This window comes from Giraffa tippelskirchi, chromosome 9 (genome assembly GCF_054371585.1).
Source record: "Giraffa tippelskirchi isolate mGirTip1 chromosome 9, T2T-mGirTip1v1.2.pri, whole genome shotgun sequence".
Classification (NCBI taxonomy): domain Eukaryota; kingdom Metazoa; phylum Chordata; class Mammalia; order Artiodactyla; family Giraffidae; genus Giraffa; species Giraffa tippelskirchi.
The window spans coordinates 70,170,920-70,183,135 of record NC_137283.1 but is presented as its reverse complement, the minus strand read 5'-3'; positions in this window follow the sequence as shown (position 1 = coordinate 70,183,135).

Sequence of the window (12,216 nt, the reverse complement as noted above, 5' to 3'; positions counted from 1 at the left end):
GATTTCTATTTTGTTTGTCACAGATTTGTGTATTTTTTCCTTAAATTTTTAATCAATAAAATTGATGTTAGGTGGTACGCTTCTGGAGCATTAAGGACCTTCACGATCCTCTGCAACCATCACCACTTTCTAGTATGGGACTCTTTCATTCTCCACAACCAACCCTCCCTCACCCCCTGCAAATCCTGTATTCACCTCAAGCACTCCCTGTTCCTCCCTTGCCCCTGACAACCTTTAATTCTCTCATATCTCAGTGTCTTCCCATATTCTGGATGTCTCCAGTTAATGCCTATCAATGAAATCATAGAAAAGGTGGTTTCATTAGACAGCCCACATATTTTAAGACTAGACTTGGGACTTGTTTTTTATTTCCTTTAGGGCAGCCTTTGTGTATCAGAAACGGCAGTGCAGGTGATTTCAAGATGTCATCTGCAAAACGAGGTCCTTTTGGCAACTAATCTCCAGGTGGGCATTACTGTTGTGTGATGTCTCAGGCAGAAGAGAAATGCTGAGCTCTTCCTCAGGCACAAACAAAGTCACAAAAAGAAGCCAGGAAAGAGAATGGGAAAAACAGAGCTCAGGAACAACCAGAAACAATGAGGTTGTCTCAACTTCATGAGATAAGGCTAGAGAAAGACCCAGCATCCTTGTGGCCCAAACACACTCTTGAAAATCAATGTGCAGTAAAGAAGAGAAGAGAGCTGTGAAGTTGCGAGGACAGGCAATGCACTTGGCCGGTGTAGCCTAGTTCTACAAGTGAGACCTGAGAGTTCTAGCCTAGGAGCCCTGGCCTAGAAGTTGCAAGGAGAGGCAGTACACATGGCCTGACTGCTCAGATGAGGATACACACCAATGAAAACCCTTTGGAGAGAGCAGAGCTGGTCATCACCGTGGTCTGTGTCTGGACTGGTGAGAGCCTGCCCTGGGCAGCCCACGAGGAAACAGAGTTTCCAGCATGTCCACTAAAGAGCTCTCTGTGCAGGACCTTCAAGGGGCCTCAGGTGCATCTCTTTAGGAGCAGTGGCGGATGTCATATGGGTTCTCAATTCACTTGCAGTGCAATGGGTCCTGTCACTGTAAACTCCCACCCTGGGAGACCCAAAGGCAACCTCACAGAGGCTCCTGAGAGACTAACTCCTTTCAGCTGCGAACAGAGCTGGCTACTCACTGGGATGCCTGTGGCCTGGGGCTCCCAGAGGGGAGAGCAACACTCACCACACAGTGTGGTCAGTGCTGGGAGGGCAGGCTGCCCCTCACTCACCCTTTACCGTGTCCCTGCTGGCAGAAATGGGTGAATCTATTCAAGAGCAGAAATTCAAACTGAAAGGCAACCAAACTTCCCACAAGGTCTCCAAAGGAGTTCAGGAGCGATGAATTGAAAACCAGAGGGGATGACATGAATGAGGATGGAAACTTGACACCTTACACCAAATTCGTTTCAAATTTTTCTGAGACATATTTTCCATGCCAAACATCTCACAAATCCAGCAGAAAATCGTGCAGAGGCTAGACATGAGCTTGGAGTCTTCAGAAACAATACAGAAAGGCAATGCCCAAAAAGGCAATACTGTGGACTGAGCAAAATCAAAGGTCTCCACTCTGGTAAAGACCTTACGAAAAAAAGCAAAGGATACGTCACACACTGGCAGACAAATACTTGCAAACACACAGCTGGTAAAGGATGTGTCTCCAAAGAGACAAAGAACACAAGCAAGGTTATTAAAACTAGGGAGAGGTCTGAAGGGACACCAGACCAAGGAAGGTTCATGGAGAGTATACCGAATGATGCCCATCACTGAGGGCCTGAGAAACACAGTCTAGCTGCACTCCCTGAGCCCCGGGTGACCCTGACTACGCCTGTTCTACCTGGTGGCTCAGAGAGATGGACAGAGAGGAAGGGGGGGGAATCGTTTGCATTTCCAATGCTCACCACAAACTCTTAGAATGAGAAGGTAGGTATCAACCCCATTGACAATGACATACACTAGGAGGAAATACCCAGGAGTCCATCTAACCCAGGAGGGAAGGACCTGGTCTCAGAAAACTGCAAGAGATGGATGAAAGAAGATGATATCCACATGATCCGATGGAAAATAAGCTGAGCTCATGGATGGAAGGATTCCTATTGGTAAAATGATGTCACATCCCCGAAGGCAATCCAGAGGGTCCGTGCTCTTCCTCTCAAGTTGCCAAGCAATGTTCTCAGGGCACTAAACCAAGGAACTCCAAAATGGGTATGAAAACACAAAGGAGCCTATATTGTCTGTACAGTCTAAGGAAAGAAGGCCTGATATGGGTCTACCAGGATGCCTGATAGCCAACTAGACTGCTACACTAGGATCATCTGGACAGTGTGGTGTTGGGCACACAAACATACATACGCATCCAGATCCATACAACAGAGTTGAGAGTCCAAGAAATAAACCCAAGCTTCTATGGTCAATTCACCTATTACAAAGGAGGAGAGAATATGCAAATGGGAACACAAAAGCCTCTTCAGGAAAGGGCCATGGCAAAACTGGATGGCTGCATCTGAAGAATCACATTGCCTTTTGTTCTCATAGCACCACAAAATCAGTGAAACACGTCAACCAGAAGCTAGAAGTTCTGAGTGAAAGTGAAAGTGAAAGTCGCTCAGTTTTGTCTGACTTTTTGCAACCCCATGGACTATACAGGCCATTGGATTCTCCAGGCCAGAATACTGGAGCCGGTAGCTTTTCTCTTCTCCAGGGGATTTCCCAACCCGGGAATCGAACCCAGGTCTCCCGCCTTGCAGGTGGACTCTTTACCGCATGAGCCACAAGGGAGGTTTGAAACTCCTTGAAATAAGCATGTGCCTTAGGCTCCTTAACGTTTGGTGTGGGAAGCAAAAATGGGTCTCTTCAAGTAAGGGAAACAGGAAACCAAAGAACACCAGGGGCTTCTATGCAATTGAACAGCTTTGCAACAAAAAAAAGCTAAGCATTCACAAATTAAAAGGTAGCAAACTGAATATGAGAGACTATTTGCAAGTGGTGTCTATGAAGAGGGGTTCCCATGAAAAAGAGACTAAGAACTCACATCACTCAGTGAACCAGAAACAAGAGCATCACCCCTATCCCTTCCCCTCACAGCAACTCCAAACCCAATCCTTTATCTCACTGAAAACTAAAACCTAAAACTTAAACCTAGGCTACCAAGAGACATGCATACATATATTCATAGGCATGCATACACAAGAGAGACAGAGAGAGAGGGAAAAATTAATAGACTGAATTTAGAAAGGATAAGAAACAGACACATCTAGAGAGAGAGACTGAAAAAGGAGAGAGGAAATGATAAGATTTCACAGAATTTGCATGAATCAATCTCAAGGTTTGAAACAATGAGAGGCCCATTCACACTGCAAGGGGGGAAATGACCCAAGGGGATGAGAGTAAAAGAGAGAAGCCTGGGAGGCATCATAGGGGAAGCCTTGATCTCCCCTAGAGACTGAGGTGGGACACTTGAGCCAGAATCTCAGTGGAACAGGAGGGTGACGAAGGTTGTTCTATATTGGAGGGGAGAGGTCTGAATCTTACCTCAAGATCTCCCACAGTGTGTGTGGGGGGTGGGATCTTGAAATATCAGGAAGGCGAGACGACTGCCTTTTCCTAGGTCCAGAACCCATCCAGGCCATGTTCTGCCCCATTCGGTGATATGTCAGCCCTATATTGAATTCTTCTTTTGGAAGTCTCAGTGCACAAGCTCCGAGACATATCAGCCCAAGGTTGAAAGGCACGGAGGTGATCATAGGCCGACAGACCTAGGAGGCAGATGGGAGAGTGATCCACACTCTGCAGATGGAGAGACTGGGGAAACCCTGAGGGGCATATGCTTGTCCAGGGCCACATCACTTATGAGAAAAAGGGGTCTGGTCTGAGAGCAGCGGGGTCCTCCGAGCTCAGGCCCTGGCTGCATCCAGGGCTTCCCAAGGATGTAGGGTGGGCTGTGTGGGCGTCTCTGTGCCTGCACATGGCCTCGGGGGGGTGGGGTGGGTTCAGCAGTCAGAAACCAAGAGATTCCTTGGGGAGCTTTGGGGAAGGGACCTCAGCACAAACCCCAGGAAATGATGTCACTTCCTGGCAACATAAAACAACAGAACCCGGAACACAGGTATCCAGGCCTCCAGAGTGGAGAGGAGCCCCAGCCAGATCACTTGCTGCCAAGATGTTCTGCTGTTTGCCCCTGCCCAGAGGCCGGGGCCTCAGGAGAGCTCACAGGCAGAGTGTGTGGGAACCCTGTGGACGCTGGCTCAGGGCCCCTGCCGAGAGGCCTCTGGCCCTTTGCCCAGAGAATCAGAAAGGAAACACAGGGAGCCCCAGGCCGGGACAGGCCACCTCTCCCATGCCACCCGGAAACACTCGGTCCTTTGCCTGTGTGTGCGGATGGGGGTTTCTTGGGGTGTGTCTGCCTCAAGCAAACCGAGGCGGATGTGGGGTCAGAAGTCTGTGGGCCGGTTGTATCCACATCCCAGGGGAAAGCAGGCTGGGTGGGATGAGGACAGGGCAGGCAACAGCAGCCGCCCAGGCTGACCTCACACCCTCAGGTGGGTCTCCATTCTCCCGGGTAGGTATCTGAGCAGACACACGTCTCTGTTGGTTCTGGGAGCAAAAGTTTGAGTAGGCAGAAGCAACAGCCATACTGACCAGGCCCAGCTCAGAAAACTCCAAGCAGGGCTGGCTGATGGTCACTGTCATTGCAGAGCTTCCCACTGGATATGGCCGATGAGAGGGACACCCCATCCACCTCCCCGAGGGAGGGGTCGGAGCACCACCCCCCGCCCTTGAGGCCTAGTGCAGCCTCCAGGTGAGTGAGCCCACAGAGGGTTCAGCCCAACTGGGAATGAAGAGGAAGCAGGGAAGGCCTGCTGCCCCTTCACCACCCAAGACACACCCGGCGGCCCAGTCTCAGGCTGCCACGGAGCTCAGCACACCCGGGTCCGACGCAGAGCACTGAGAACCTCTGCCTCTGAGGCAGCAGGAGGACCAGGAGCCCAGCACGGTGAGCACAGAGGTGAGGAGGTGCTGGTGCATGTGAGTGTGTGGGGAAGGAGTCCTGAGCTACACAGGAGGAGTCCCCCAAAGCTGGTGCTGGACCTGGAGCAAAGGCTGGCCTCAGACCTTCTGCTTGGTGGACTGCAGGCAGGACGACATCCTATTGTGACTTCCTAAACTGAGAATTGTCTCAACAGCTCAGGGTAGAATTGTCTCCAGAGAGGCAAAGGGCAAAGGCAGGCCTGTGGGTAACCTTTTCTTCTCTCACAGCTCCAGCACCAGCCCCCAGGTTCAACCAGGCTCCACTTCCCAGCCCTGTCTCTACAGACGTGGTTGCTACATGTCCAGGACTCAGGGATCCACTGAGAGGAGATCGAGACCTGAGACATGCCTTCCCATAGACACCAGGCCAACTGGGTATTGGCCAGCACACTGGGAAGATCAGATCTCTGTGCAAGCAGGACCCTCAGGCCCAGGCACCAATGCTCCAATCCCCGGGGGAGAACCTCCACCTCCACCTACATGTTCGCTTCTGCCTGCCCGTGCTCGGATTTTGGCAGGAGAACCTGAGTCAGGGGATAAGAGAACACCTCTGAAGGGAGAGCCTGCCCTGGCTTCTGCCCAAGACCCAGATGCCCACGATGATTGACCCACCTCTGCAAGGAGAATGGACCCCTGCTCTGGACAGAGACCCAGAGCCCTTTCCAAATTTCCATTTCTGGAAACACCGTGTCCAGGGGAGGGGTGGCCTTTGCATCCTCCATCCCTCTCTGCCACCCGTGGATGCCATCAACTCACTTTCTACCCAGTGGAGATTGAATTCGCTTCCCCTGAGCTTCTTTTCATTCAGTTTTTCTGTATTTTATTTTCTTGATTTATATTTTGTTTGTCACAGATTTGTGTATTTTTTTCCTTAAATTTTTAATCAATAAAATTGATGTTAGGTGGTACACTTCTGGAGCATTAAGGACCTTCACAATCCTCTGCAACCATCACCACTTTCTAGTTCGGGACTCTTTCATTCTCCACAACCAACCCTCCCTCACCCCCTGCAAATCCTGTATTCACCTCAAGCACTCCCTGTTCCTCCCTTGCCCCTGACAACCTTTAATTCTCTCATATCTCAGTGTCTTCCCATATTCTGGATGTCTCCAGTTAATGCCTATCAATGAAATCATAGAAAAGGTGGTTTCATTAGACAGCCCACATATTTTAAGACTAGACTTGGGACTTGTTTTTTATTTCCTTTAGGGCAGCCTTTGTGTATCAGAAACGGCAGTGCAGGTGATTTCAAGATGTCATCTGCAAAATGAGGCCCTTTTGGCAACTAATCTCCAGGCGGGCATTACTGTTGTGTGATGTCTCAGGCAGAAGAGAAATGCTGAGCTCTTCCTCAGGCACAAACAGAGTCACAAAAAGAAGCCAGGAAAGAGAATGGGAAAAACAGAGTACAGGAACAACCAGAAAGAATGAGGTTGTCTCAACTTCATGAGATAAGGCTAGAGAAAGACCCAGCATCCTTGTGGCCCAAACACACTCTTGAAAATCAATGTGCAGTAAAGAAGAGAAGAGAGCTGTGAAGTTGCGAGGACAGGCAATGCACTTGGCCGGTGTAGCCTAGTTCTACAAGTGAGACCTGAGAGTTCTAGCCTAGGAGCCCTGGCCTAGAAGTTGCAAGGAGAGGCAGTACACATGGCCTGACTGCTCAGATGAGGATACACACCAATGAAAACCCTTTGGAGAGAGCAGAGCTGGTCATCACCGTGGTCTGCGTCTGGACTGGTGAGAGCCTGCCCTGGGCAGCCCACGAGGAAACAGAGTTTCCAGCATGTCCACTAAAGAGCTCTCTGTGCAGGACCTTCAAGGGGCCTCAGGTGCATCTCTTTAGGAGCAGTGGCGGATGTCATATGGGTTCTCACTTCACTTGCAGTGCAATGGGTCCTGTCACTGTAAACTCCCACCCTGGGAGACCCAAAGGCAACGCACAGAGGCTCCTGAGAGACTAACTCCTTTCAGCTGCGAACAGAGCTGGCTACTCACTGGGATGCCTGTGGCCTGGGGCTCCCAGAGGGGAGAGCAACACTCACCACACAGTGTGGTCAGTGCTGGGAGGGCAGGCTGCCCCTCACTCACCCTTTACCGTGTCCCTGCTGGCAGAACTGGGTGAATCTATTAAAGAGCAGAAATTCAAACTGAAAGGCAACCAAACTTCCCACAAGGTCTCCAAAGGAGTTCAGGAGCGATGAATTGAAAACCAGAGGGGATGACATGAATGAGGATGGAAACTTGACACCTTACACCAAATTCGTTTCAAATTTTTCTGAGACATATTTTCCATGCCAAACATCTCACAAATCCAGCAGAAAATCGAGCAGAGGCTAGACATGAGCTTGGAGTCTTCAGAAACAATACAGAAAGGCAATGCCCAAAAAGGCAATACTGTGGACTGAGCAAAATCAAAGGTCTCCACTCTGGTAAAGACCTTACGAAAAAAAGCAAAGGATACGTCACACACTGGCAGACAAATACCTGCAAACACACAGCTGATAAAGGATGTGTCTCCAAAGAGACAAAGAACACAAGCAAGGTTATTAAAACTAGGGAGAGGTCTGAAGGGACACCAGACCAAGGAAGGTTCATGGAGAGTATACCGAATGATGCCCAGGACTCAGGGCCTGAGAAACACAGTCTAGCTGCACTCCCTGAGCCCTGTGTGACCCTGACTACGCCTGTTCTACCTGGTGGCTCAGAGAGATGGACAGAGAGGAAGGTGGGGGGAATCGTTTCCATTTCCAATGCTCACCACAAACTCTTAGAATGAGAAGGTAGGTATCAACCCATTGACAATGACATACACTAGGAGGAAATACCCAGGAGTCCATCTAACCCAGGAGGGAAGGACCTGGTCTCAGAAAACTGCAAGAGATGGATGAAAGAAGATGATATCCACATGATCCGATGGAAAATAAGCTGAGCTCATGGATTGGAAGGATTCCTATTGGTAAAATGATGTCACATCCCCGAAGGCAATCCAGAGGGTCCGTGCTATTCCTCTCAACTTGCCAAGCAATGTTCTCAGGGCACTAAACCAAGGAACTCCAAAATGGGTATGAAAACACAAAGGAGCCTATATTGTCTGTACAGTCTAAGGAAAGAAGGCCTGATATGGGTCTACCAGGATGCCTGATAGCCAACTAGACTGCTACGCTAGGATCATCTGGACAGTGTGGTGTTGGGCACACAAACATACACACGCATCCAGATCCATACAACAGAGTTGAGAGTCCAAGAAATAAACCCAAGCTTCTATGGTCAATTCACCTACTACAAAGGAGGGGAGAATATGCAAATGGGAACACAAAAGCCTCTTCAGGAAAGGGCCATGGCAAAACTGGATGGCTGCATCTGAAGAATCACATTGCCTTTTGTTCTCATAGCACCACAAAATCAGTGAAACACGTCAACCCAAAGCTAGAAGTTCTGAGTGAAAGTGAAAGTCGCTCAGTTTTGTCTGACTTTTTGCAACCCCATGGACTATACAGGCCATTGGATTCTCCAGGCCAGAATACTGGTGCGGGTAGCTTTTCCCTTCTCCAGGGGATTTCCCAACCCGGGAATCGAACCCAGGTCTCCCGCCTTGCAGGTGGACTCTTTACCGGATGAGCCACAAGGGAGGTTTGAAACTCCTTGAAATAAGCACGTGCCTTAGGCTCCTTAACATTTGGTGTGGGAAGCAAAAATGGGTCTCTTCAAGTAAGGGAAACAGGAAACCAAAGAACACGAGGGGCTTCTATGCAATTGAACAGCTTTGCAACAAAAAAAAGCTAAGCATTCACAAATTAAAAGGTAGCAAACTGAATATGAGAGACTAGTTGCAAATGGTGTCTATGAGGAGGGGTTGAGATGAAAAAGAGACTAAGAACTCACATCACTCAGTCAACCAGAAACAAGAGCATCACCCCTATCCCTTCCCCTCACAGCAACTCCAATCCCAATCCTTTATCTCACTGAAAACTAAAACCTAAAACTTAAACCTAGGCTAACAATAGACATGCATACATATATTCATAGGCATGCATACACAAGAGAGACAGAGAGAGAGGGAAAAATTAATAGACTGAATTTAGGAAGGATAAGAAACAGACACATCTAGAGAGAGAGACTGAAAAAGGAGAGAGGAAATGATAAGATTTCACAGAATTTGCATGAATCAATCTCCAGGTTTGAAACAATGAGAGGCCCATTCACACTGCAAGGGGGGAAATGACCCAAGGGGATGAGAGTAAAAGAGAGAAGCCTGGGAGGCATCATAGGGGAAGCCTTGATCTCCCCTAGAGACTGAGGTGGGACACTTGAGCCAGAATCTCAGTGGAACAGGAGGGTGACGAAGGTTGTTCTATATTGGAGGGGAGAGGTCTGAATCTTACCTCAAGATCTCCCACAGTGTGTGTGTGTGTTTCGGGGTGGGATCTTGAAATATCAGGAAGGCGAGACGACTGCCTTTTCCTAGGTCCAGAACCCATCCAGGCCATGTTCTGCCCCATTCGGTGGTATGTCAGCCCTATTTGAATTCTTCTTTTGGAAGTCTCAGTGCACAAGCTCCGAGACATATCAGCCCAAGGTTGAAAGGCACGGAGGTGATCATAGGCCGACAGACCTAGGAGGCAGATGGGAGAGTGATCCACACTCTGCAGATGGAGAGACTGGGGAAACCCTGAGGGGCATATGCTTGTCCAGGGCCACATCACTTATGAGAAAAAGGGGTCTGGTCTGAGAGCAGCGGGGTCCTCCGAGCTCAGGCCCTGGCTGCATCCAGGGCTCCCCAAGGATGTAGGGTGAGCTGTGTGGGCGTCTCTGTGCCTGCACATGGCCTCGGGGGGGGGGGTTCAGCAGTCAGAAACCAAGAGATTTCTTGGGGAGCTTTGGGGAAGGGACCTCAGCACAAACCCCAGGAAATGATGTCACTTCCTGGCAACATAAAACAACAGAACCCGGAACACAGGTATCCAGGCCTCCAGAGTGGAGAGGAGCCCCAGCCAGATCACTTGCTGCCAAGGTCTGCTGTTTGCCCCTGCCCAGAGGCCGGGGCCTCAGGAGAGCTCACAGGCAGAGTGTGTGGGAACCCTGTGGACGCTGGCTCAGGGCCCCCGCCGAGAGGCCTCTGGCCCTTTGCCCAGAGAAACAGAAAGGTAACACAGGGAGCCCCAGGCCGGGCCAGGCCACCTCTCCCATGCCACCCGGAAACACTCGGTCCTTTGCCTGTGTGTGTGGATGGGGGTTTCTTGGGGTGTGTCTGCCTCAAGCAAACCGAGGCGGATGTGGGGTCAGAAGTCTGTGGGCCGGTTGTATTCACATCCCAGGGGAAAGCAGGCTGGGTGGGATGAGGACAGGGCAGGCAACAGCAGCCGCCCAGGCTGACCTCACACCCTCAGGTGGGTCTCCATTCTCCCGGGTAGGTATCTGAGCAGACACACGTCTCTGTTGGTTCTGGGAGCCAAAGTTTGAGTAGGCAGAAGCAACAGCCATAATGACCAGGCCCAGCTCAGAAAACTCCAAGCAGGGCTGGCTGATGGTCACTGTCATTGCAGAGCTTCCCACTGGATATGGCCGATGAGAGGGACACCCCATCCACCTCCCCGAGGGAGGGGTCGGAGCACCACCCCCCGCCCTTGAGGCCTAGTGCAGCCTCCAGGTGAGCGAGCCCACAGAGGGTTCAGCCCAACTGGGAATGAAGAGGAAGCAGGGAAGGCCTGCTGCCCCTTCACCACCCAAGACACACCCGGCGGCCCAGTCTCAGGCTGCCACCGAGGTCAGCACACCTGGGTCCGACCCAGAGCACTGAGAACCTCTGCCTCTGAGGCAGCAGGAGGACCAGGAGCCCAGCACGGTGAGCACAGAGGTGAGGAGGTGCTGGTGCATGTGAGTGTGTGGGGAAGGAGTCCTGAGCTACACAGGAGGAGTCCCCCAAAGCTGGTGCTGGACCTGGAGCAAAGGCTGGCCTCAGACCTTCTGCTTGGTGGACTGCAGTCAGGACGACATCCTATTGTGACTTCCTAAACTGAGAATTGTCTCAACAGCTCAGGGTAGAATTGTCTCCAGAGAGGCAAAGGGCAAAGGCAGGCCTGTGGGTAACCTTTTCTTCTCTCACAGCTCCAGCACCAGCCCCCAGGTTCAACCAGGCTCCACTTCCCAGCCCTGTCTCTACAGAGGTGGTTGCTACATGTCCAGGACTCAGGGATCCACTGAGAGGAGATCGAGACCTGAGACATGCCTTCCCATAGACACCAGGCCAACTGGGTATTGGCCAGCACATTGGGAAGATCAGATCTCTGTGCAAGCAGGACCCTCAGGCCCAGGCACCAATGCTCCAATCCCCGGGGGAGAACCTCCACCTCCACCTACATGTTCGGTTCTGCCGGCCCGTGCTCGGATTTTGGCAGGAGAACCTGAGTCAGGGGATAAGAGAACACCTCTGAAGGGAGAGCCTGCCCTGGCTTCTGCCCAAGACGCAGATGCCCACGATGATTGACCCACCTCTGCAAGGAGAATGGACCTCTGCTCTGGACAGAGACCCAGAGCCCTTTCCAAATTTCCATTTCTGGAAACACCGTGTCCAGGGGAGGGTTTGGCTTTGCATCCTCCATCCCTCTCTGCCACCCGTGGATGCCATCAACTCGCTTTCTACCCAGTGGAGATTGAATTCGCTTCCCCTGAGCTTCTTTTCATTCAGTTTTTCTGTATTTTATTTTCATGATTTGTATTTTGTTTGTCACAGATTTGTGTATTTTTTCCTTAAATTTTTAATCAATAAAATTGATGTTAGGTGGTACACTTCTGGAGCATTAAGGACCTTCACAATCCTCTGCAACCATCACCACTTTCTAGTTTGGGACTCTTTCATTCTCCACAACCAACCCTCCCTCAGCCCCTGCAAATCCTGTATTCACCTCAAGCACTCCCTGTTCCTCCCTTGCCCCTGACAACCTTTAATTCTCTCATATCTCAGTGTCTTCCCATATTCTGGATGTCTCCAGTTAATGCCTATCAATGAAATCATAGAAAAGGTGGTTTCATTAGACAGCCCACATATTTTAAGACTAGACTTGGGACTTGTTTTTTATTTCCTTTAGGGCAGCCTTTGTGTATCAGAAACGGCAGTGCAGGTGATTTCAAGATGTCATCTGCAAAACGAGGCCCTTTT